We start from the raw sequence: 23,800 nt of genomic DNA, 5'->3' as shown, positions 1-23,800 counted from the left end.
TCAACCTCCATAATGACCTGCCTCTAAGTGTCAGTAAGCATCAGTATAGGTGCAGTAGTGAACAGTTCCTTTAGGGTGGAAAAAACCTTGTCAGCAGCTGGGGACCAATCAAACTTTTGTTTTATCGAGGTGAGTTGGTGTAAAGTTGCTGCCACTGAACTATAGCCTTTTATAAACTTACGATAAAAATTAGCAAAGCCTAGAAAACGCTGTAGTTGTTTACGGTTCTCAGGTACAGGCCAGGCTTTAACAGCTTCCACCTTCTCTGGGTCCATTCTGATGTTACCAGCTGACAAAATGAAGCCAAGAAATGAGACAGTGCTAGAATGGAATTCACACTTCTTGGCCCTCACAAACAGTTGATTTTGCAGAAGTCTTTGGAGAACCGCCCTGTAGTGCTGTACATGCTCGGTCTCAGATTTGGAGAAAATCAGAATGTCTCAAGATATATGAAGACAAATCTGTTTAGCATGTCTCCTAACACATCATTGACCAAATTCTGGAATACAGCTGGAGAGTTGGTGAGCCCAAAGGGCATAAAAAGGTACTCAAAATGACCAGAAGGGGTGTTAAATGCCGTTGCCCTTCAGGAACTCGAGCTGTTACTGTTGTCTGTCATACAAAGTTGCACAAGCAGAACATGGCAAGTAAGGCTGATAGTAAGACAAAGCATTTGGGCGAAAGTGGATCGCGTTTCAAGCTGTGTGTTCCTTCCTGCTCTCCCTACATCACGAGTGGGGATACACACAGTTTGTGCTTGGTCTGCTTGGGAGCGGAGCACACAGAGTCGGCTCTCGAGGGGCGAGTCCCTATCTTCGTCCTCACCTGCCAGATCCAGCGTTCGCTCTCTGGGATCGGAAGCACGCTTCGGCACTACTTCCCCCCGGGAAGCGGACGCGACGCTCCGCCTATCTGCCTCCGAGGAGGTGGATGAGGACAGCATCGATGAATCGCCCTGTCAGTCACCACAGTATGAGGAGTTGTTGGAGGTGATAACTCACGCGGTAGCCAAGTTAAACATCGATTGGCCCGCCGAGAAAAAAGCCGAACCGCAGAAGAGTAAATTAGTCGAGCGGTTTTTACAATCTCGGCCACCACCTCCACGCCGGAGCATGCCTTTTTTCCCCGATCTCCACACCGAGGTGTCGAGATCGTGGGCGAAACCATTCTCTTCCCGTTTATTTGTCCCCGCCTCCAATTATTATGGCAATGTGGCACAGTTAGATGAGCATGGATATAAAGTGATGCTCCGGGTGGAACGAACGGCTTGCGAGCTATCTGTCTCCCGACGCGGCATCATCATTTCTACTTCCTCCCGGGAAGCGGACGCGACACTCCGCCTATCTGCCTCCGAGGAGGTGGATGAGGAGAGCGTTGATTAATCGCCCTGTTAGTCACCACAGTATGAGGAGTTGTTGGAGGTGATAACTCACGCGGTAGCCAAGTTAAACATCGATTGGCCCGCCAAGAAAAAAGCCGAACCGCAGAAGAGTAAATTAGTCGAGCGGTTTTTACAATCTCGGCCACCACCTCCACGGCGGAGCCTGCCTTTTTTCCCTGATCTCCACACCGAGGTGTCGAGATCGTGGGCGAAACCATTCTCTTCCCGTTTATTTGTCCCCGCCTCCAATTATTATGGCAATGTGGCACAGTTAGATGAGCATGGATATAAAGTGATGCTCCGGGTAGAACAGACGTTTGCGAGCTATCTGTCTCCCGACGCGGCATCATCATTTCTACTTCCTCCCGGGAAGCGGACGCGACGCTCCGCCTATCTGCCTCCGAGGAGGTGGATGAGGAGAGCGTTGATGAATCGCCCTGTCAGTCACCACAGTATGAGGAGTTGTTGGAGGTGATAACTCACGCGGTAGCCAAGTTAAACATCGATTGGCCCGCCGAGAAAAAAGCCGAACCGCAGAAGAGTAAATTAGTCGAGCAGTTTTTACAATCTCGGCCACCACCTCCACGCCGGAGCCTGCCTTTTTTCCCTGATCTCCACACCGAGGTGTCGAGATCGTGGGCGAAACCATTCTCTTCCCGTTTATTTGTCCCCGCCTCCAATTATTATGGCAATGTGGCACAGTTAGATGAGCATGGATATAAAGTGATGCTCGGTGTAGATGTGACGCTTGCGAGCTATCTGTCTCCCGACGCGGCATCATCATTAAAGGCGCCGGTCTTGCCTTCCAAGCCGCTGCGAACTACATCAGCACTGATTGGCAAGGGGTACGCGGCAGCAGGTCAGGCTGGTTCATGTCTGCATACGATGTCTGTGTTACAGGCATACCAGGCTGATCTACTAAAAGAGCTAGATGAAGGCGAGGAACTTAAAGAGGAAAATATTTCTGAGTTTAGAAAGACCGCTGATTTAGCTCTCTGCGCCACCAAGGAGACCACCTGCGCGATTGGGCAGTCCATGGCAGCCCTGGTGGCGGCAGAAAGACATCTGTGGTTGACCCTGTCTGATTTAAAAGAGAAAGACAGGGTCTTCCTTATGGATGCCCCGCTTGTGCCTTCTGGTCTGTTCGGCGACGCCGTCAATTCCGTCGTTGACAGATACCAGGAGGCTCGTAAACAGGCGTGGCGTTCCAGCGGTTCCTCCCTCGTCGTTCTCTAGCTCAGGGGGCTGCTGGGCAGGAGCAGCCCCGGCCGTGTACCAGCTCCTCATACAGAGAGGTGCAAAAAGTGAGCGTCGCCTCTCGTGCTCCCCCGCAACGGGACCGAGGTCGCTCTAAGCAGGAGGCTTCTAAGACGAGGCCCGATCGGAGGGTTGTGCTTCAGTCAAGGAAGCCCTCGACAAAGCATTCCTGACAATCAACATCAAAAAGCAGGATCGCTGAGGGTGACCCCTACTGGGGAAGAGCGGGGTGCACCGCATTACACAGTGCCCGTCTCTCCTCAGAGCCCTCAACAGCAGCTAGTTCAGTTGTTTCCTGCCGGACCTCCGCTTTAGGGCACCGAGCTAGCAATTCAAAGTACATCAGAGACCAGTCTTGAGAGACTGGTTCCCTTAGTAGACTATTTAGCAGCGTGGAAGCTACTGCCAACGGGGTCTTTCCCACACTAGTGGGCCCCGAGCAGGCTCTGATACTGGAACAAGAAGGTCCCTCCTCACGACAGAGAGTCCGGGTTCTACAGCCGATACTTTATAGTTCCAAAGAAGGATGGGGGGTTGCATCCAATTTTAGATCTGCGTCAGTTAAATCACTCAGTCATGCGACTGAAGTTCAAGATGCTTACTATCAGCCTTGGTTCTTGTCTCAGGGCCCGGTGCTGGGAGCTCCTTGTCGCTGCGTGACGCTAGCGACGGACGCGTACCTCACCGGCTGGGGTGCGGTCATGAGTGGCCACCCTGCCCGCGGTCTGTGGAGTGGTCACCATCTGACATGGCATATCAACTGTCTAGAGATGCTAGCAATATTTAGAGCATTGAATCATTTTCTCCCAGACCTAAGAGGTCACCATGTGTTAGTGCGCACCGACAACACAGCGGTGGTCTCTTATATCAACCATCAAGGAGGCCTGCGCTCGCGACCCCTGTACCAGCTGGCGCGCCAGATCCTTGTGTGGTCCCAGGGCAAACTCCTTTCACTGAGAGCAATACATATTCCTGGGCATATGAATATGGGAGCAGACATCCTGTCGAGGCAGGGGCCGAGGCCCGGGGAATGGAGGTTTCACCCCGAGGTGGTGAAGCAGATATGGACTATATTTGGTCAGGCTCAGGTGGCTCTGTTTGCGACTCAGATGACATCGCACTGTCCCCTTTGGTTCTCTCTAGTTCGTCCAGCTCCTCTGGGACTGGACGCTATGGTACAGACGTGGCCGAGGCTTCGTCTGTATGCTTTTCCCCCAATCGCTCTGCTCCCGGGAGTTCTGGCGAGAGTACGCCAGGACGGGGTCCGTCTTTTATTATTAGCCCCATTCTGGCCGGGCCGAGTATGGTTCTCAGATCTGATCTTGCTCCTCGACGGCTCTCCATGGGAGATTCCCGTCAGGAGGGATCTCCTCTCACAGGCGGAGGGCATGATATTCCACCCCCGCCCGGAGCTATTGAAGTTATGGGTGTGGCCCCTGAGGGGGCACTCTCGTAGCTTCTGGTCTCTCATCCGAGGTTGTTGAGACCATCCTCCAATCCAGAGCTCCCTCAATGAGGAAACTGTATGCCTTGAAGTGGAAACTTTTCACTTCTTGGTGCGGAGATCGCTAATTTGACCCAGTCAACTGCCCAGTCGGTACAGTGCTGGAGTTCCTGCAGGCCCGTTTCTCCGCAGGGTTGACTCACTCCAACCTGAAGGTCTACGTGGCAGCCATTGCGGCCTACCACGCCCCTCTCGGTGACCAATCAGTGGGCAGACACCCCCTACTTTCACGTTTCCTCCGTGGTACGCTGAGGCTGAAGCCTCTGATAAGTTCTCGTGTCCCCACGTGGGACCTGGCTGTGGTATTAGAAGCTCTTTGTAAGCCTCCTTTCGAGCCTATTGAAGAAATCGCTGGCCGCTATCTTACGATTAAGACTGCCTTTCTTCTAGCTATTACTTCTCTAAAGGGAGTTGGGGATCTTCAGGCCCTCTCAGTGGCCCCTTTCTATTTAGACTTTGCGCCCGGCATGGCCAAAGTGTTTCTCTACCCTCGAGCGGGGTATGTCCCGAAGGTTCCCTCAGTTATCCCGCAGCCTATTGTACTGCAGGCCTTCAGTCCTCCTCCCTTCGGGGAGCCAGACCAGCAGAAGCTAAACTGTATGTGTCCAGTGCGAGCACTGGATGCATACGTCCACAGAGCTGCCATGTGGAGAAAGGCGGACCAACTGTTTGTATGCTATGGTCCCCCTAAGAGAGGTCTTCCAGCCACAAAGCAGACCCTCAGTCGGTGGATAGTGGATGTAATTACTACTTCCTATGAGTCCTCTGATCTCCCCTCACCATTGGGAGTCAAGGCTCACTCTACCCGCAGTATGGCAGCCTCCAAGGCCTTCTTGTCAGGTGTGTCCATGCAGAACATCTGCAACGCAGCTGGATGGCCCACGCCCCTCACATTCGTCAGATTTTATGGTTTAGATCTGCGAGCCACTCCAGGCTCTTCTGTTCTCTTGCCTTAGCTGTGCTCCCTATATACACACTAGGCAGGGACTTGCAAGTCTGTCGGCGTGGGAATTCTCGTTCCCATAGCGTTTTTCAGACGCAGCTCGAGTTCCTGAAGGGGAACGTCCCAGGTTACGTATGTAACCATGGTTCCCCGAAGGGAACGAGACGCTGCGTCTCTAGGCCATACTTCCGGCATCCCTGCCAGAGTTCACTACATTCCTCGAAGCTGACGCTCGTTCCACCTCACGTGCTTTTATAGCTTCCTGATCACTACGTCACCCGCCTATGACGTCACGCCCATTCATGGGACTGATTACACATGTTATTCAGAGCTGGTCACGCTGAAGGGCGTTCCCATAGCGTTTTTCGGACGTAGCGTCTCGTTCCTATCGGGGAACCATGGTTACATACGTAACCTGGGACGTTTTCCACTCATCTCCTTCGTGAATTCTGACCAGATGGTAAGCGTTTCTCAGGTCCAATTTGGTGAATATCACTTCTCCCTGTAACAGTTCAAATGCAGAGGAGATGAGTGGCAGAGGATAACGGTTCTTGATAGTAATTTGATTCAAACCTCGATAATCTATGCATGGCCTCAGTCCACCATCCTTTTTACCCACAAAGAAGAAACCTGCACCAGCAGGAGATGAAGAGGGGCAGATGAGACCAGCAGACAAGGCTTCGGAGATGTATTCTTGCATTGCCTTAGATTCAGGACCAGAGAGAGAGTACAATCTATCCCGTGGGGCTGTAGTCCCGGGGAGCAAATTGATAGCGCAATCATATTCGATGAGGTGGCAGAGAAGTAGCTCGTGTCTTATTAAATACTTCCTTCAAATCATGATATAAATTGGGTAGAGATATCTGGATAAGATTGATTATCTGGGTCAACTCCAATTACTGTGTTGTTGTTAGTAGCAGAACGAAGGCAGGAAGTCATACATTTAGTAGACCAACCTAATACCTTGGCTGACCCCCAATCAATATGTGGGTTATGATTGTTTAACCAGGTAATTCCCAGAACCACAGGGTATTCAGATGTCTGAATTAAATAAAACGAAATCTGTTCCTGATGATTATCTATGGCCATCTTTAAGGGTTTGGTCCTTAGAGTAACTTTGTGCACAAGTTCATTATTTAATGACCGCACCATCAGGGGTTCTATCAAGTCTTCAAACTGAAAACCATGCTTCGTTGCAAACTGAATATCCATGAAGTTAGTGTCTGCCCCAGAGTCAATGAGAATCCTCATCTCAATTTTCAAAGACGATGACATCAGCAAAGCTTTACAGAGTGGACAGGATGACGCGGGATCAATGAGTGAGTGGCTCAGCAGAGTCCTCCCCTTCTCTGCTGAACCGATTCTTTTACTGGGCACTGATTCACTCGGTGGCCTGTACCTCCACAGTATAGACACAGGTTCTCCTTAAACCTCTCGCTCCTTCTTAGACAGACCTCCACGTCCAAGCTGCATAGGTTCTGGGAAATCAGAAGATTTGTTAGATGAATGTATTCTCCTTAATTCTCACCGATAGAGGGGAATTCCAGTGGTGTGATGTGCGTGTAGTCTGCCGAGTTTCGTGAATCTTTTCCTGTTGACGTTCCTTATAACGTCGATCCAACCTAATAACTAAATCAATGAGTTCATCCAGATTCCTGGGGAGATCCACAGGAGCCAGAGTATCTTTCAGTCTGCTGCAGAGCCCCCGATAAAAGGCATCATATAGAGCGGACTTGTTCCAGGTGCAGTCTGCAGCGAGAGAGCGGAAATCAATGATATAATCAAGCACAGGCTGATTTCTTTTAAACAAACTTAACTGGTTATTCAAAGTTTCATGTTCAGATTTCACAGGGTCAAAAACTCTCCTCATCTCCCTGCTAAAACGCTCAAAGGAGTCACAACACTCAGTCCTCCTCTTCCACTCTGCTGACCACCAGGTTAGAGCTCTGCCAACTAATAATGAAAGTACATACCCCACCTTAGCTCTTTCAGATGGGAATGATGATGGATGCATTTCAAACTGCAGCTCACATTGCATCAAGAAGGCAGCACAATCTCCTGATTCACCACTATACTTCTCTGGGGGTGCCACTTTTGATTCTTGACTCACTACAGGTGGAGAAGCAGCCACTTGAGCTTGATCCATTTCAGGTTCTCTAATCTTGAGCAGGTCTGCTAAATGAGAAAAACGTTGATTAAGTGCTTGAATACTAGGAGTAATTGCACCTAAATTCTCCTCATGTTTAGTTAACATGTTCTCAACAATCTCCTTCCAACCCAGCCCACTTGTACCTGTCGGGTCCATGTGGCCAGATTGTACTGTGAGGGAATTAATACTGGACCCAAAAATACAGACAGACACAAGTGAATAAGTCTTTGAAAGTTTATTTTCAGTTTCTTTAATATTAATGTTCTCAGGATGCTGGCAAATCTTCTCCAGGCCAGGAGGTGGCTACAGTGAAGTAAGCAATGGGTCAGTGAAGGGAGTATAAAACCAGAGGAAGGTCTGGAGGCTAGCAAGCTAATTGAACGATTCCAAGCAGGAACTGAGTGAATTGGCTTACAGATATCACCTGGATCAGTATAGCTGACAGGATTTAGGTGGTCTTCTGAGATGGATGGGGTGATCTGCTTGGGAGTTGAACCCTGGTTTACCAAGTGACAGGCAGAGACACAGTCCACTGTACCACACAGAAGAGTCTACCTGTGTGTTCTAGAAGGCATTCTGAGAAGTAATAGATGAGTAGAGAACAAACAGAGACAACACAATCCAATTTCCTTTATCCTCTTCCAATCCCATGTCCAAAGTAATTTGGGAATTTTTATACTGATCTTTTAATTTACTAGTCAGTCAAACTTACTACCTCTTGATAAAGGTTCAGGCAGAGAGAGAAAATTCAGGTTCCAGGCAGGTTAGAGTTCACACAGGCTTCAAGGATCTGATTCAGGAACTGGCAGGAATGTACACCAATGAGCTGATGAGACAATCTGGCAAGGAGGTAAGAGTAAGACTGGCTTATATAGTTAGTGAGACAGGTGAAACCAATGAGGGTTATTAAAGAGGAGTTACGAGGCTAGTTGACAATAAAAGATTAACAGGAGGTGGTGACAGAATCATGACAAATACAATGAAAGTGAAAGACTCCAAAATGCCAAAAAAAGTATAAAGACCAAAGAATAGAGATCTGATGTGCAGCAAAAGGTGTAGACCTTCATAAAATAGAAAGTAGAAGAAAATATCTTAATCATTGATAATTCCCATTTCCACCATCTGGGCAATAATTAAGCTGCTCCAATCAATTGGATATATTACTACTTTACCTTGAAAGGGACATGTGTGTAATGTGTGTATTGTCCTAATGCATAAGGAAGAGTATAGTTTGAGTGGCCAAAGACTATCCAAAGATCACAGAAGAAAAAATTATAGAAATTAGTTGAGTCTTGGGTCAGAACGTCTAAATATATATATATACACACACACACATACACAGCACCTACATCACCACAAGTTGTTTGGGAGGGTTTCAAGAAAAAAATCCTCTGCTCTCATCCAAAATTAACCCTCTGGAGTCGATTAACGCGTATACGCGTTTTGGGGTATTTTCTCCTGATAACTCCGAAAAGAACTTAAATTACACTTTCAGTTTTGATCGTACAGATAAGAGCAATACATCAATCGAATCTGTAAAGGGTCTACTTTTTTTTGTATACAGACATAATAACAACAAAACTGTGTGCACTTATAAAATAAAGATAACAAACAAGGAGTGCTGTCTGCAGCCTTTGTCTGGGCTGATCTTCAGTTACAAATGCGTCATTAAAATGAACTGTAACTCAGTGAATACTCAACGAAGAGACATGAGAGATATATCTACAGAAAGCCTGACATGTTTACTTTTAAACTAAACGAGTGCTGCTGAAAACAAATATTCTGTGATAAAGTAATCCATATGAAAACAACGCGATGTCCGTTTTTTCACGTCTCCCTTCATTATCTTCTAAAGCGACCACGCCCCCGCGCCGAGCACGCTTTTGAGATTCAAATGTTTCACTGAAGCGCGCGCGGCTTTTGAATACGCCCACACAACAGAAGACACAACCGAGACTGTTCTTCAAGTTTTTTTTTTATTTTACTGTTTGCTTCGCGATGAGAGGAATAAGACATAATTCACCCCAAAAAGATGTGATGTGGTTGAGGACTTGAGATTTGGATTTCCTCAGAAAAAAAGAATGAAGCACTTTATTCAGCAGAGATCATAAACACAACAAAATTTTTATTTATTTATATACTTGTACTAGTTTTCACATAACGTGTAAACATTTTACTAGTTAGACTTGTTCCAAAGACTTTTTCCAAACTATAATTCCTGACTAAATGTATAATCAAGTGAAATATTATGAAGTTTCAATAACAATATAGTACTATACCATTCAAAAGCTTGATGTACATAATATAAATGTAACAATAAATGTAACTGTAACAAATGTAACAATCATTGCTGTTCTTTCAATTTATCCCCCCTAAAAAACCTAAAAAAAAATTCTCAGCTCTTTTCAACATTAATAATAATAATAATAATAATAATGATGATAATAATAACAATAAATGTTTTTTTTTGTAGAAAATAAGATTGTTAAAAGGATTTCTGAAGGATTGTGTGACTGGAGTAATGATGCAAAAAAATTCAGTTTGAAAGTCAGCTTTGATTGATCCTAATAAACTGTTTAACTGCACTCACAAGTGAATATTAAATTATGTTGTGGGATAATTAAATATATTCTAAATAAACTACAAACATAAAATTATATACATTTATTTTGTCCTCACATTCTTTCTTGTGACTCATCCCTCTCAGTGACACAGCTGACTGAATGGCTCATTATGCAGCTCATTATGCAGGCCTTTGTCTTCTCAGGTGTGAATTCATGATAGTTGACGCCTACTCGCATATGACTTTTACCAACAAAAAGTGTCTTAGAAAATTTAAATCAATATATTGTTTTCTGTAAGTGAGTAAACAAGATGATTTTCACATCATTTAGAAAAAAAAAATTCTAGGCTACAAGCTCCAGTTCTCCAAATTCCTGGGAACCAATTTTCTATGCCTTATTCAAGTGATTTAACATTTTTAGTTTTTCACTAACCACGCATAACATTTTTTTTCTCAAAAAAACACAATCATGTACATACATGCTGCTCACATATTATTATAGCCTAGTTTGTGCTGATTACAGTGAGATTAGACTTTAGCCATTTAGATATTTATAAGAAACTGAAAAAAGCACAAATGTCAGGGCATGACAAAACTTCTCCAGGCCCCAAAAATACCCTTAGACTCCAGAGGGTTAAACACCAGCATATTCAGCTGCCAGACACTACTGGTACTTCAGATGGGACTGGGTTCTATGGTCAGATGAAAAAGAAGAAAAAAAAAAGCCTTTTAGCAAACACGATATGGGTTTACATGGATAAAAATGTTCCCCATGGCCACAGTTAAATATACTGCTGGATCTTTAATGTCGTGGGCCTATTTTTCTGCTGGAGTTCCTGAAGTGATGAAGTGTAGAGGAGAAGAACAAACATGAACCTGGAAATCTGAAAGATCGGGAGAGATTCTATATGGAAGACTAATCTCTGATCTTTTGCCAGGTGTTCGCCAAACTCACCAGGCATTAGAGGACAGACTCAGAGCTGTTATCTTGGCAAACTGATGTGGTAAAAATTGAGTATTGATTAAATTTATTTATTTATTGATTTTAAATTAGTTACTTTTACTTCAATGAAAGGTTAAATTTTTGTGAATTTTTTTGAATGAAAAAATCAAAAGGATGAATAAGTCTAAGCAACATTCTTTGCTTAGATTTACTGAGGGGTTCATAATTCTGACCTTGACTATATGTAATTTTATAATATAAATCTTAACATCTTTTCTTAGCACATATTGAAGGTTCAAAAAAAAAATTGCTCTTCCTGAGTGATATTTTTAATCAGCTGATCGAGAGCACAAATCTGGTCTGAATGATTCATTCACAAATCCAACTGATTCTGCTTCTTGAATTCACTGACTCACTTAATGATCCAGAGAATAATGGCTTAAATTCAGTCTATCTCTCACACAAAACTATTGTATGAAGATCTATAATAAAATGTATGAGTCATATGGACCATTTTATGTACTTTAATGGTACTTTTACATCCTTTCTAAAAGCTTGGCAGCTCTCATTCACTGACAGAATTAGCATTTTAGTGTGAACCAACTGTTCTCTTTGGACCAAGCCAACAGGTCAAACCTCTAATCATAAAGCCCTGAATACACATCACGATAACAGCTACAATAACACATGTGAGAAATACCACAATGCTCCAGTCTTCCTGCTCCTGCTCTGGAAAGGTTCAGTTCAAAGTTAATTACAACACTCCTGCCAATAACATAATGATAAACTCCCGAATAATAAACATGATTGGTAAGACAAAAATACAGCTGGCTCAGAGCCAGAGGCGAGCAGATGTTATCTGCTGTTATTGTGATGCAAGATGGTGAATATTCAATATCATAAAAGCAGAGGCAATCTTTAATCTGTCATCAAGCTGTTAGCCACCTTTCAACATTTTACAGCGAGCGAGACAGCTAACCTAATGTCAGTCGAACCCATTTAATTTGTGTTGGGAGACACTGGGGAGGAGAATCATCATAGAAAACATGCAGCAAGTGACAGTGGCACAGCAGAGAGGGTGATCGGTCAACTTAAATCAAGTCTAATCTTCTTATTGATTAGCTGTCTTAATGTTATTCATGGCAACGTGCAACAAATCACTGCAGCACTCTTGAGCAGTGAAATTGCCTTTCTGTCACTCTGATTAAACGAGGCGTCAATTAAACAGGGAAAATTTGACGACCTCAAGTACCTTCTGCTTTTAGACTAGACAAAACTGCGTGTTTCATGTCAGTTGGTTGTCAAATTAGATGTTGAATATTTTTATAGTAGATGATGATGTGATTTGAAGCCTTTGAGAGGAATGACCATGCACACAGTAGCTCTAAACACTTTAAACTTTCAGTCCTAATCCTAAGAGAAGGCCCTTCAGCATTTCCAGCCAATTACAGAATATGATTAATAAATTTGTCCATTTAGAGCAGTTTTTAATGTTTTTGAAAACAGTTTTTGAAATAAGTCTCTTATGCTCATCATGCATTTATTAGGTTAAAAATATGGTAAAATACTGTAAAATATTATTACAATTTAAAATAAGCTGTTTTCTATTTTAATACATTTTGTTAAAAATGTAATTTATTCATGTGATGCAAAGCTGAATTTTCAGCATCATTATTCCAGTCTTCAGTGTGACATGATCCTTCAGATATCATTCTAATATGCTGATTTGCTGCTCAAATATACAGTATTATTGGTGCTCAATTATTAATAATGTTTCTTCTTAATATTATTAATGCTGAAAACCATTTTTGCTTTTTAGGATACTTTTAAAATATAAAGTTAAATTAACAGAATTGATTTAAAATAAGACATTTCTGTAACAAATCAGAACCCGTGTTTTAATCATACCCCAAACCTTTGAATGGATGTTTATAAGATTCAACAAAAATATTAAGCAGGAAAAACTGTTTTAAAATTTTCCATTTTAAGCAGGAAATCATCATATTAGACTGATTTCTGATAGATTATGATGCAGAAAATTACATAAAACATAAATTACATTTTAAAATATATTAAAATAGAAATAAAATGGTTTTACTGTATTGTTCAAATAAATGCAGCCTTTGTGAGAATAAAACGTAATATATAATTTTTATTCCAAAATTTTGACTGGTAATGTATAGTACAAAATCGATGAGGAAAAATGTAGTTAAGCTAGAGAAGTCTCTACATTTAGCTGAAAAATATTAAATTTAGTAGTGTTTATGTACTGTTAGCTAAGCTCCTGTCACACAACTGATTATGTTCATCAATGCTTTTACTTAGTAACATTGATTTAAACTACTGTCACTCTACTGAAAATATAATTATGTTCCTGTAGCTCAAACAGCAAAGAAATAGCCAAGATTATGGGTTTGTGTGAATTGATAATAATGTATTCCTTTGTATAAAAGCATCTGCCAAATGCAAGAAAAAAAAAAAATCAGCTGAATTGACAGGAGTAATTCTGACACATACTTGCAAATGCTGTTTCCAACATAGCAGCCACATCTGAGGCTATTACTAATGGAAATGTATAGCTGTTTGTCTAGTGTGATTACAGTGAGATGAGGAGTTCACTGCATGGATCTTTCACAGAAGAATTGTGAATTTATAGGCTTTTGAAAGGATGTCACGGCAATGAAAGGCATGTGTATTTGACTATACAGTAAACAGAGACCTATTGTAAGACTGAAGGAAGGAAATTTAGTCAAACCGATATCTGAATGCTCTCCAAAGCAATTATTTGGCCATTTTCAGAACGTCTATCTCTGCATCCACTCCAACGGATTTATACACTTACTCAATTAAAAGAATGAATACGATGCTCGCATACCCATAGCAAATTAAAGCTATCCCTTGAGAGCAGCCACAGTGACGATGGGAATGTGATATTTTGAATTCAAGTGCACTAATTGTAATATAAGATGCATTACTTGACCTGTAAACCATATTAAATGCTACACTAATTTACTCAGTTCAGCTATGCTGCAAAATATAGATTACACTAAACAATGAGATGCCTTTGCAACTGAACGATAAAAACCTCTTAAGAAATCTACAGCCTATTCACTGTTCTTTGATAATTCCTGGTTTATGTGCCATGAAAACAATGATGGGGGCTGAGGGACAATACTGGTTAGCTTCTTATAAAAAAAAAAAAAAAAACTCTTAAGAAACAAAAAGACTGTAAATTAATCACACTCTTTGTGGGATGAAGATTATGCATGGATTAAGCATGAGAGGGTATGAGAACATAAACACATTTTACAATTGTATAGTGAATTCTTCCAAAAGAGTAAAAACTCAATAGTTGCAATCTGTTTGCTATATATACTGTATATAAACACATATGTTAGCCTTGGACAACTTACCAAATTCACCAACAAGAAAACTTCTTTTGGTATTATTTTTCTTAAATATATTTCATGTGCATCTAATGAGTTGCATTGGCCCTTAAATAATCCTGCACGTCAGAAAAACCACCATATTTCCCCCCCCTCTGTATGATAGCTATGTAGATTTGACCCAAAAAAAAAAAAAAAAATGACTTTCTCCACGAAAGGAAATCACATTTGCATACTGTTCCATTTCAGAAGAGATAAAGACTTTTGAGATATAGAGGTAGAAAGCCAATAATACATCTGATATGGCTTAGTGACTTCGTGTCTTGCATATTAAACAGTCTTTCAAAGCATCTCATTCCTGTATTCCCTACATTTCCTCTCTCTTTTGCTTCTCCAAACTATTTTAGTAAGCACTCCCTTTTCCCGAACCTGAACTCATGTACAGAAATATACAGCAGATTACAAGCATTTTGTTATTTATTTAATGTCAGTTGAACCATTCTGTATCACAACACCATCTCAGTTGAGATTAAGTTCATATTATTTTTCTTTTAACCTGCTGTGTCTAAGCCCTTCTAAGATGTGACTACTTGTGGTAAACAGCAGCATGAAATTCAATACATTTACAACCCTGTGCAATTCTATAAATAAATCATAACACATGTCAGTTTTGTTCTACCAGGGCGAGAATGAGGGAATTTTCATTGATTTTGACAAACACCCTGAGTCTATTTATTGTTTCTGACACACAATGATCTCTTCTGTGCAGAGAGGAAGTTGTTTGTTTTTCAAACTCTTTAGGCCAAGTACTTTTGATCAAATCAGAATCTAAAAACCTATTTTACTGATATATATATATGATGCAATTTTTTAATACAAGTGGATTTAATAATGGATTTGTGTCTTACAAACACAGCTATTCAGTTCACAAATTCTGTTTGGACTCTTATTCTGACGGCACCCATTCACTGCAGAGGATCCATTGGTGAGCAAGTGATGAAATGCTAAATTTCTCCAAAACTGTTCTGATGAAGACGCAAACTCACATCCTGAGGGTGAGCACATTTTCAGCAAATTTTCATTTTTGGGTGAACTATTCCTTTCAAGATTATTCCATCTGTCCAACCGCAGTCGGACGTCACTGATATCATGCTCAGACTACTGAATCCAGTCAGTCAAAAGGCCACTTTTAAAATCTGCCTTCATGTGATGGAGCAGATGCCACTCTCTATTTGACTTTGAGGGGCAAACTCTATAATATTTCAGCTTTATTGCCAAATGCCTTCACGTGGACTAAAATTGCAGCATGTGAAGTTATTCACATCCAGCATTGCAGGAGCAGGCTATGATTTAATCACACAAAACTATATAAAACTGTAGATCAGAAATGAATAATACAACATGATTTAAAGTAATGAAACTAAAACTATTTTCAGTGAAACTTCTCAATTGCATTTTTTAAAAGGATGAAATAACATACCAAATGTATGTATACTTACAAAGAAAATTAAGCTTCCAAACTTCTGTTCATTGTGTCTACTTAACTGAATACATGACATTAACTAATTACTTAATACATATTATATTATAGATGTATATTACTTATGGATAACATATGGATAGTTCATTGTTTACTCATCTATGGCTGATAATAGAATGCTTCATAAATGTAACATTGAAACAAGGCATTTTCTGTAAAGCTGCTTTGAAACCAAATGTATTGTGCATTAAATTGAACTAAGAATTAAAGCAAGAATTAAATAAATATTCTAGGTTAAATAAAAGTTAAACTCTAAGAAGTTTTTTTACAAGCTGAAGGACGAGTCACAGTAATTTTCTGTGGTAAATCGACATCATGTCACAGATGCAGTGAATAGACCCTAACTTGTATTGAACCTGGAATATTCCTTGAACCGTACAATCACATAAAAGTTTCTATTGACCACAAGAAGACCACATTTGTGTCAATACACTGTTTTTGTTTTTAATGTAAGAAAAGGGTTCACTCCTCCACGAGAAAGTATCCAACCAAATTCAAAATAAAACAGAAGAAATGCATTGACAGTAAAGCAGACTCGCTGCTCCATTGTGCGCATACAAACTAACCATCATGCATAAGAAGAGCATGACTGCCATCAAAATGTACTTTCATGGCTGCGTGACCATGGATTAGAGCATTCGGTTACCAGGTAACCTCTCTAAACAGCCGGAAGATACGACGAACACTCTGAGACGCATCAGTGAGTCGCATTCAGAGGAACTCTCCAGAAAACCCTGCAGCTTCCCACAATCCTCTACAACAACTATCGCCACCAAGAAATGATTGGCAGGGCTCTTCTCTAGAGACCTCAGGTTTAATACTCATGCAGGTCACAGAAGAGCAGCGCTCAACCTCCTTCCCACAAAAAAAAGAGCTTCATTCCATCATGATTCAAACATTCAGTTGGATGATGATGCATTTCCTGTTCTCCTGGGACTGGAAGGAGAGTCCTTCCATATTAAGAAACAATCAGACTTTCAAGACAAACAGATGATGGGGATGGCAGGATACTGTCGGACGCAGCGTGTCTCCAGGCTCATTCATTATAGCAAAGGACAAACAGCAGTTTATGGCTCTAAACTGCGATGAGGAGCCGTGTTCACAGCTTTATTAAAATAGCCAACAAACACACACCTGTGACTGCACATCAGTTGAATTTCATATTCAGAGCTCCCGCACCATTTGATTAATGCATTTCCATGACTCATCCAGACTTTCATGTAAACCGGATATAGATATTTTACAGAGATTGCACTCACAAAAAGTGGGTACTGAAATATTTTAAAGAAAATGTTATTATTTTTTTTTTTTAAGATTCCTTTACTTTGTAGGATTTAACCATTTTCATAACTCCTTCAGGCTTGGTAATCACAATTTCTTAAAATTCTCTTTGAACATTCTTTGATCATGTTGCTTGATAATTAGGCTAATGGATTGTACTAGGCATATACATTTTTATGATTGTCATCTAATTTACTGAAATTTTATGTCTTTTATCATAGTGTTGTTGCTGGCATTTAATACAAGCAACAGCACTCAAAGTTGTTTGTTACAGTGATTGCACCACAATTAAGAGTAAAAATCATGTTTATCAGAAGGATAATTCAGAATCTAAATTATTGAATGAGCTGTGTTTAAAGCCATTGTAAAGGATGCTAATGAAGCATACCCGTGATTACAAATTTTTTATTTATGCACCACATTGCTTGGCTGCAACTGTATTACTTAGTGAAAATAAATCAATAAATAAATATTAATCAGGTCCACTTTTATTCTTTGTCCTTTGACATGATGATGAAAATATCTGCCATGTTTATTATTTATTTTTATTATCTTTTAATATTTTTAATTATAATAATAAACTATTTGTGCTTATTACTTTTAATCCTTGTTTATTATATATTATTATTTATTTACTTATTTTTCACTTTACTTTCTAAGCTTTGTTATTGTTGTACAATATTTTGGGTCAACTTCACTGTAAAAAATGACTGTGAAATTAACGGTAAAAGACTGTAAAAATGCTACAGTAAAAAACCTGTTAAATGGTTAACGGTAAGTTCCCCTACTATATATGGAGAAAAAATGTATTGGACATTACATGTAATTTTACAGTAGTATACCATTTTTGGAAGTGGAAAAAGAATGTGTAATTTTCAGTGAATAACCTTAAATTGACATTCCCATAATTACCTGCATTACGTTTTAAATTTGATATTTTTTTGTTGAAGTAACTATGTTTCTTAGGTTTTTTTTTTTTATATCAGTTCTGTTCATTAGGGTTGCATGTTAACCTAATGTTGTTAAATTGAATTTTATTGCATTATTTCAGTTTCATGTGTGTTATCATGATGGTGTTTAGTGTTTGTGTGAATAACACTGTGCACCTTCTATATATGTTAGTATTTAAGAGCTGCTTGTGATGGGCTTTTGTTCATCATGTGACTTTCTCATTACCACCTGCTTTTGGTGGTTATCAGTGTATTACAATGGTACAAAACAGATTTCATTACTTCAATAGGTTGGTATATTCACATTATATCAGTTAATCAATTACGGTATTTAAATGTAAATTTAAGTTTAAACATTAAAACCTAAAATCTTGCTACTGTATTTTTTACAGTAAAAACCACAGCTGCTGTTTTTTTTCCTCTAAATTTAAAAGATTTTTTTTTATATAAATATTATTTTTTAGTTGTTATTATTTGTTCTGACTAATAAATTTAGCTATTTGGTGTAAATAATGTGATGTAATCAACATAGAGACTTATAACTTAGCCACATTACAAATGTGAAAACAGTATAATAATAAAAGTTGTCTGCATTAGAAAATGCTCTTTTACTACAGTGTGACTATGCATATCACATTTCAGGATATTTTGACTTAACAAAAGTATTTATTTTTATTTACCTATTAAACACTGGTATCAAATTATTGCTTTACAGTCATTTTATCACAATTAAGGTGATTTAAGTACGATATGAAGTTATAAACATGCCTTAACCCTGGTAAAATCATTGTGGTGCGGTTTCATATGGCTTATTGCTAAGTTTTAATGATTCATTCAACCAGGGGGCACCAAACTAATTGTTAATTGTTAGTTTTAATTAGAAAGTCCCTGAAAAAGTAATGTTTTTGGTCAAGGCACCAAACTCTTCTAGCATGATGCTACAGCAATAATTAATTCAGCACATTAACAGTCTGCCAGAACATCCATGTGCTACTGCAAACATAGAAAGAGCATAACCATGCAGGAGCAGGTGCTATGAACTCCTGAAAACAGATGAAACACTCTGAGCTTGAGAAGCTGAGAGGTATACATTTTCCTGTCAATAAAGGTATAAATTCTAACTCCTGTTCTGAGCATGACTAATACACATTTACACACACATACAGACACTAGGTATGTGTGTGGGTTTGTAAAATGCAGTACACATCCTGTGGTGTTTAGGAAAGTAAAACAAGCTGACTTTCATCCAGCATCTGACCTCTGACCTGTGGCAAGGCCTCTTTCTTGCTGCCTGAAAAAACACATAGGTATGGTCAACATTTTGATTTACACACGCCAGAGAACATATTCCCACCCATCGACATGCTCGAGGAGATGCAAGCACAAGCCCCAGCAGTCTCCCGGATCATGCAATAACATCCCTGCAGGCAGCTGGTCGTGAGGCTCCAGGACTCTGTCTGAGATGTTGGGGAGTAACATTTGGGCACTTCAAGGTTAGCTCAGTGTCTCTTTATCCTATTCATGGCAGACTTGCCAAAGAAAATCAGCTCTCTCTGCCTAAAATACAAATGCAGCTATATATTTTCATGTATACAGATTCATTATGTGAAAGTACTGTATACAGTAGAAGGCCACTAGCTTCCTGTGTATAGTGTGTTATATTATAAGACACCCTAAACTGTAACTTAAATTAAAATTGTTTTCTTCTTATAGTAAAGCAAACTTTTTCTGATCAATATTTTTTACATTTTAAATATCCAACATTTATTCTCAATCAATTTTAATAACACTTTTCACACACACACACACACACACACACACACACACACACACACACACACACACACACACACACACACAAACACTTATATATATATAAATACATATAAACACTACCAGGCAAAAAAAAAAAAAAAAAAACCTTTGAATAAGATTAAGATTTATTCATGCTTTTGAAAAAAGTGTCTTATGCTTACCAAGTCTCTTATGCTGCATTTATTTGATGAAAAATATAGTAAAAAAAAAAAAAAAAAACTAATTAAACAAATAGAAATGTTGTGAAATATTATTATAATTTAAAATAAACTGTTTTCTATTTGAATATATTTTAAAATGTAATGCATTCCTGTGAGGAAAAGCTGAATTTTTAACATCATTACGCCAGTCTTCAGTGTCACATGATCCTTCAGAAATCCTTCTGATATCATTCTGATACAATGATTTGCTGCTCAAGTAATATTTTTTATTTATTATGATCATGCTGAAAACCGTTTATGTGGCTTAATATTTAAAAGTTTGGGGATTAGTAAGATTTATATATAATAATATAGCACCAATAATAACTGATAACAACTGAGCACCAAAGCTGCATATTAGTATGGCTTCTGAAGGATCATGTGACACTCAAGACCCAGGAATATATATTAAAATTCTGGAAAAAAATTATTTTAATTTTGTAATACAATATCATCTAATACTAACACTTATATATTTAAGACAATAACAATTATACATTTAAAATTTTGCCTCTCTTAGACTCTAAGTGAGGCAGCATTGTCACTAAACAGCAGTGCGGTGAAGCCTGATAGCTGAAGCTCTACACAGGAATAGTGACCTGCGGTCCTGACTGGTGGTGAATTTCCAATGAACACCAGAGACTAATTACCAACCAGGGAGATAATGTATTGGATGTGCAGCCTCATAAGCACATGCACCTGGGAATCCATCTGAACGGCAAACAGGACAGATGGCACGCTTCAACTGTGTGGAAAAGACCACGGCTGGAGATTCAGGACTTCACACGTTCCAGTGGACGCATTTTTAAACGCCTCAATAAACCGATCAAGATCAGATTACATCGATGGTCTCACTCTGGACTCACCAGAGAGATCATTAATAATTCTGACTGTTCTCTCTAAAAGGCACTGGCTTATACCACTACACACTTTAGTTTCATGCAGATTCAATGTTTTTTTTTTTTTTTTTTTAATAAAGCTATATAATAAAAACTGAAAGTTTACTAGTATGTTTTTTTTTATCTTTTAAATTCACAAATTTAAATAAATGCATAGCAGTCTTGCGATGCGATTTAAATGCGATGCAAAAAAAAAAAAAAAAAAAAACGGACTGAGAGCTGAATTTTTCTTTTTTTCACAGATATGCAATGTAGAAAATGAATTTGTTTGCCAAGTCATCTATACACTATAGTAAATTAGTTTTTGTATGTTGCAAATAAAACAAAGATTACTGGAGTATATTTTACAGGAAAGTACTATTTCAGTTTTACTTCATTGTATTACTGGCCATTGCTTTGTAACTGTTAGTGAAATTTACTAGCAATTTTAGAACATTTTCTACCTTTTTTTTTTCTTTTTTCAATGTATCAGTGTTTAGTATCACATTTAGTAGCATTCACTACCTAGCATTTTAGTGTTGATTAATATTTTGATTTTTATATATTTATATATATATATATATATATTCTCTGCCTTCATTTTAATTTAATGTTTTAGTGATTTTAGTAATTTTGTTACTAATTTTGTAAATATGTCTGTATAGCTTTTATTAATTTTAAGTATTCATTTTTAATTGTATGTATTTTAGTACATTGTGAAACTAAATAAATATAAGAAATGCTGCCTTCTGACTATGCTGAAATAAGTCAGATTTTGTATACATATTTTATTTTATTTCAGTTATAACAATTAAGGAACTTTTCTTTTTCTTTTTCTTTTTTCTTTTTTAGTTTGAGTAAACTGATCCATATACAGTATGAACATAATGGAAACAGAGAATAAATGTTGTGCAGCTTAGGGCCATAATTTCAGAGCTTTCAAACCCATAAACTAAAGAGATATGTATTAATCTAGGCTGCTTGTCTAACATACGTTTAACAGATCCTCCTGGCTGCAGAGACACTTAATCAATATTTGTAGAGCATCTCAAACAGCAGACATGTTCATCTAACTGTGGCTTTCAGTTATCAATTCATCCGATATTGCCCAAATGTTCAGAAGCCCAGAGGGAAAAGACTAATAAAAATGGCCTTGTTTAAACCCGGTACTTTCATCCATCTTGGGTTACTTGACCAAATGGGGACACCACTGAATACACACCTAAATAGGGTCCAAAATACCTTAACGCATGAGACTACAACACAACTGTAGCGCAAACATACTTGCCTTTCAGTCATCCACTGGACAGAAACAGAATTCTTAAACTGAAGGATTTTAAATGGTCTCTGAGTCGACAGGCTTTGAAAATAGAAACAAATAGACCTGAATAAATAAAGAAATATAAGAAATTCAAGTATATTTATCATTGTAGCAATATGCAGAAATACAGTGATGGAGCATGTGATGTACGTATTCATACAACCAGAGACCATCCGCATGAAATCCGATTAAAGTCTTGACAGGAGACACATGTATCTATCTCTATCTAACACCTGACGTTAAATCCAAGTGTAAACAGAGAAAGACTAACATGATCAAACAGTTTAGAGTCAGCAGCTAGTTTCTCTGAGCTTGTGTTTGCTTCTCTGATCTATTATTATTATTCTCCCTCATTATGAACAGCTAAAACTTTTGATCCCTATGGTGAAAGCTCACTACACTGTGTATGCATGAAGTGTCTGTGGCTAATTGCATTTTGAGTCATTTTGGGATGGGTGGTTGCCTAGAAACTAGTTGTTGAATGTGCAATATTCAAAACACCAACCCCATCACCACATTTCACCTTGAGTCCTTCTCCATGTGGGGAGTAAATATTCCTCGAAGACCCGTAAGTTTAGCTGTTTTAACATTTTAGGCAAAGTCTTTATAAACTTGCTGGATCTGTCTGCTGCTTTTGACACAGTTAACCACCAGATTCTTCTGTCCACCCTTAGAAAGATGGGCATCTCTGGAACCGCACTCCTGTGGTTTAAGTCCTACCTCTCAGGTAGGTCCTTCAGGGTGTCTTTGAGGGGTGAGGTTTTTAAGTCACAACTTCTTGCTACTGGGGTTCCCCAAGGCTCAGTGCTTGGACCACTTCTCTTCTCTGTCTACATGACGTCATTAGATCTGTCATTCAGAAGCATGGCTTTTCTTATCACTGCTATGCTGATGACAGTCAACTCTACTTCTCATTCCAACCAGATTATCTGACGGTGGCTGCTCGCATTGCAGCCTGTCTGAGAGCCATTTCTAGCTGGATAAAAGACAATCACCTTCAGCTCAACCTTATTGAGACAGAACTGATTTTGGTTCCAGCTAACCCATCATTTCATCACAACTGCTCTATACAGCTGGGTTCATCAACCATAACTCCTTCCAGGACAGCCAGATACTTAGGAGTTGTGATTGATCATCAGTTACGCTTCACAGACCATATTGCTACAACGACCCGGTCCTGCAGTTTTACCGTATACAACATTAGGATGATCAGACTCTTCCTGTCAGAGCAAGCCACACAACTTCTGGTCCAAGCTCTAGTTCTCTCCAGACTGGACTTTTGTAATGCTCTCTTGGTGGGCCTTCGTGCATGTTCTATCAAGCCTCTGCAACTGATCCATAATGAAGCAGCGAGCATTGTCTTCAATGAGCCAAAAAAAGCTCACGTTACTCCTCTACTTATGAGATTACACTGGCTACCAGTAGCCGCTTGCATCAAATTCAAGGTACTGATGCTTGCCTACAAGACGACCACTGGCGCGGCACCAATATACCTAAACTCACTAGTTAAAACTTATGCGCCCTCCAGAAGCTTGTGTTCTGCAAGTGAACAGCACCTTGTGGCGCCATCCCAAAGAGGTTCAAAATCACTCTCACAAACTTTTTCCTTGACTGTGCCCAGCTGGTGGAATGACCTCCCAATCTCAATTCAAACAGCTGAGTCTTTACTCATCTTCAAAAAACATCTAA

General features: G+C 39.5%; 1 protein-coding gene across 2 annotated transcripts in view; it reads right to left on the bottom strand.

The window, feature by feature from the left end:
• The window catches only part of LOC109051549 (cGMP-dependent protein kinase 1-like), a 182,085-nt gene that overhangs the window by 76,172 nt on the left and 82,113 nt on the right, over window positions 1-23,800 (bottom strand). The window lies entirely within an intron of this gene.

This window comes from Cyprinus carpio, chromosome B12 (genome assembly GCF_018340385.1).
Source record: "Cyprinus carpio isolate SPL01 chromosome B12, ASM1834038v1, whole genome shotgun sequence".
Lineage (NCBI taxonomy): Eukaryota > Metazoa > Chordata > Actinopteri > Cypriniformes > Cyprinidae > Cyprinus > Cyprinus carpio.
Note: the sequence above shows the minus strand (reverse complement) of the source record. Positions and strands in the feature narration are given on the sequence as shown.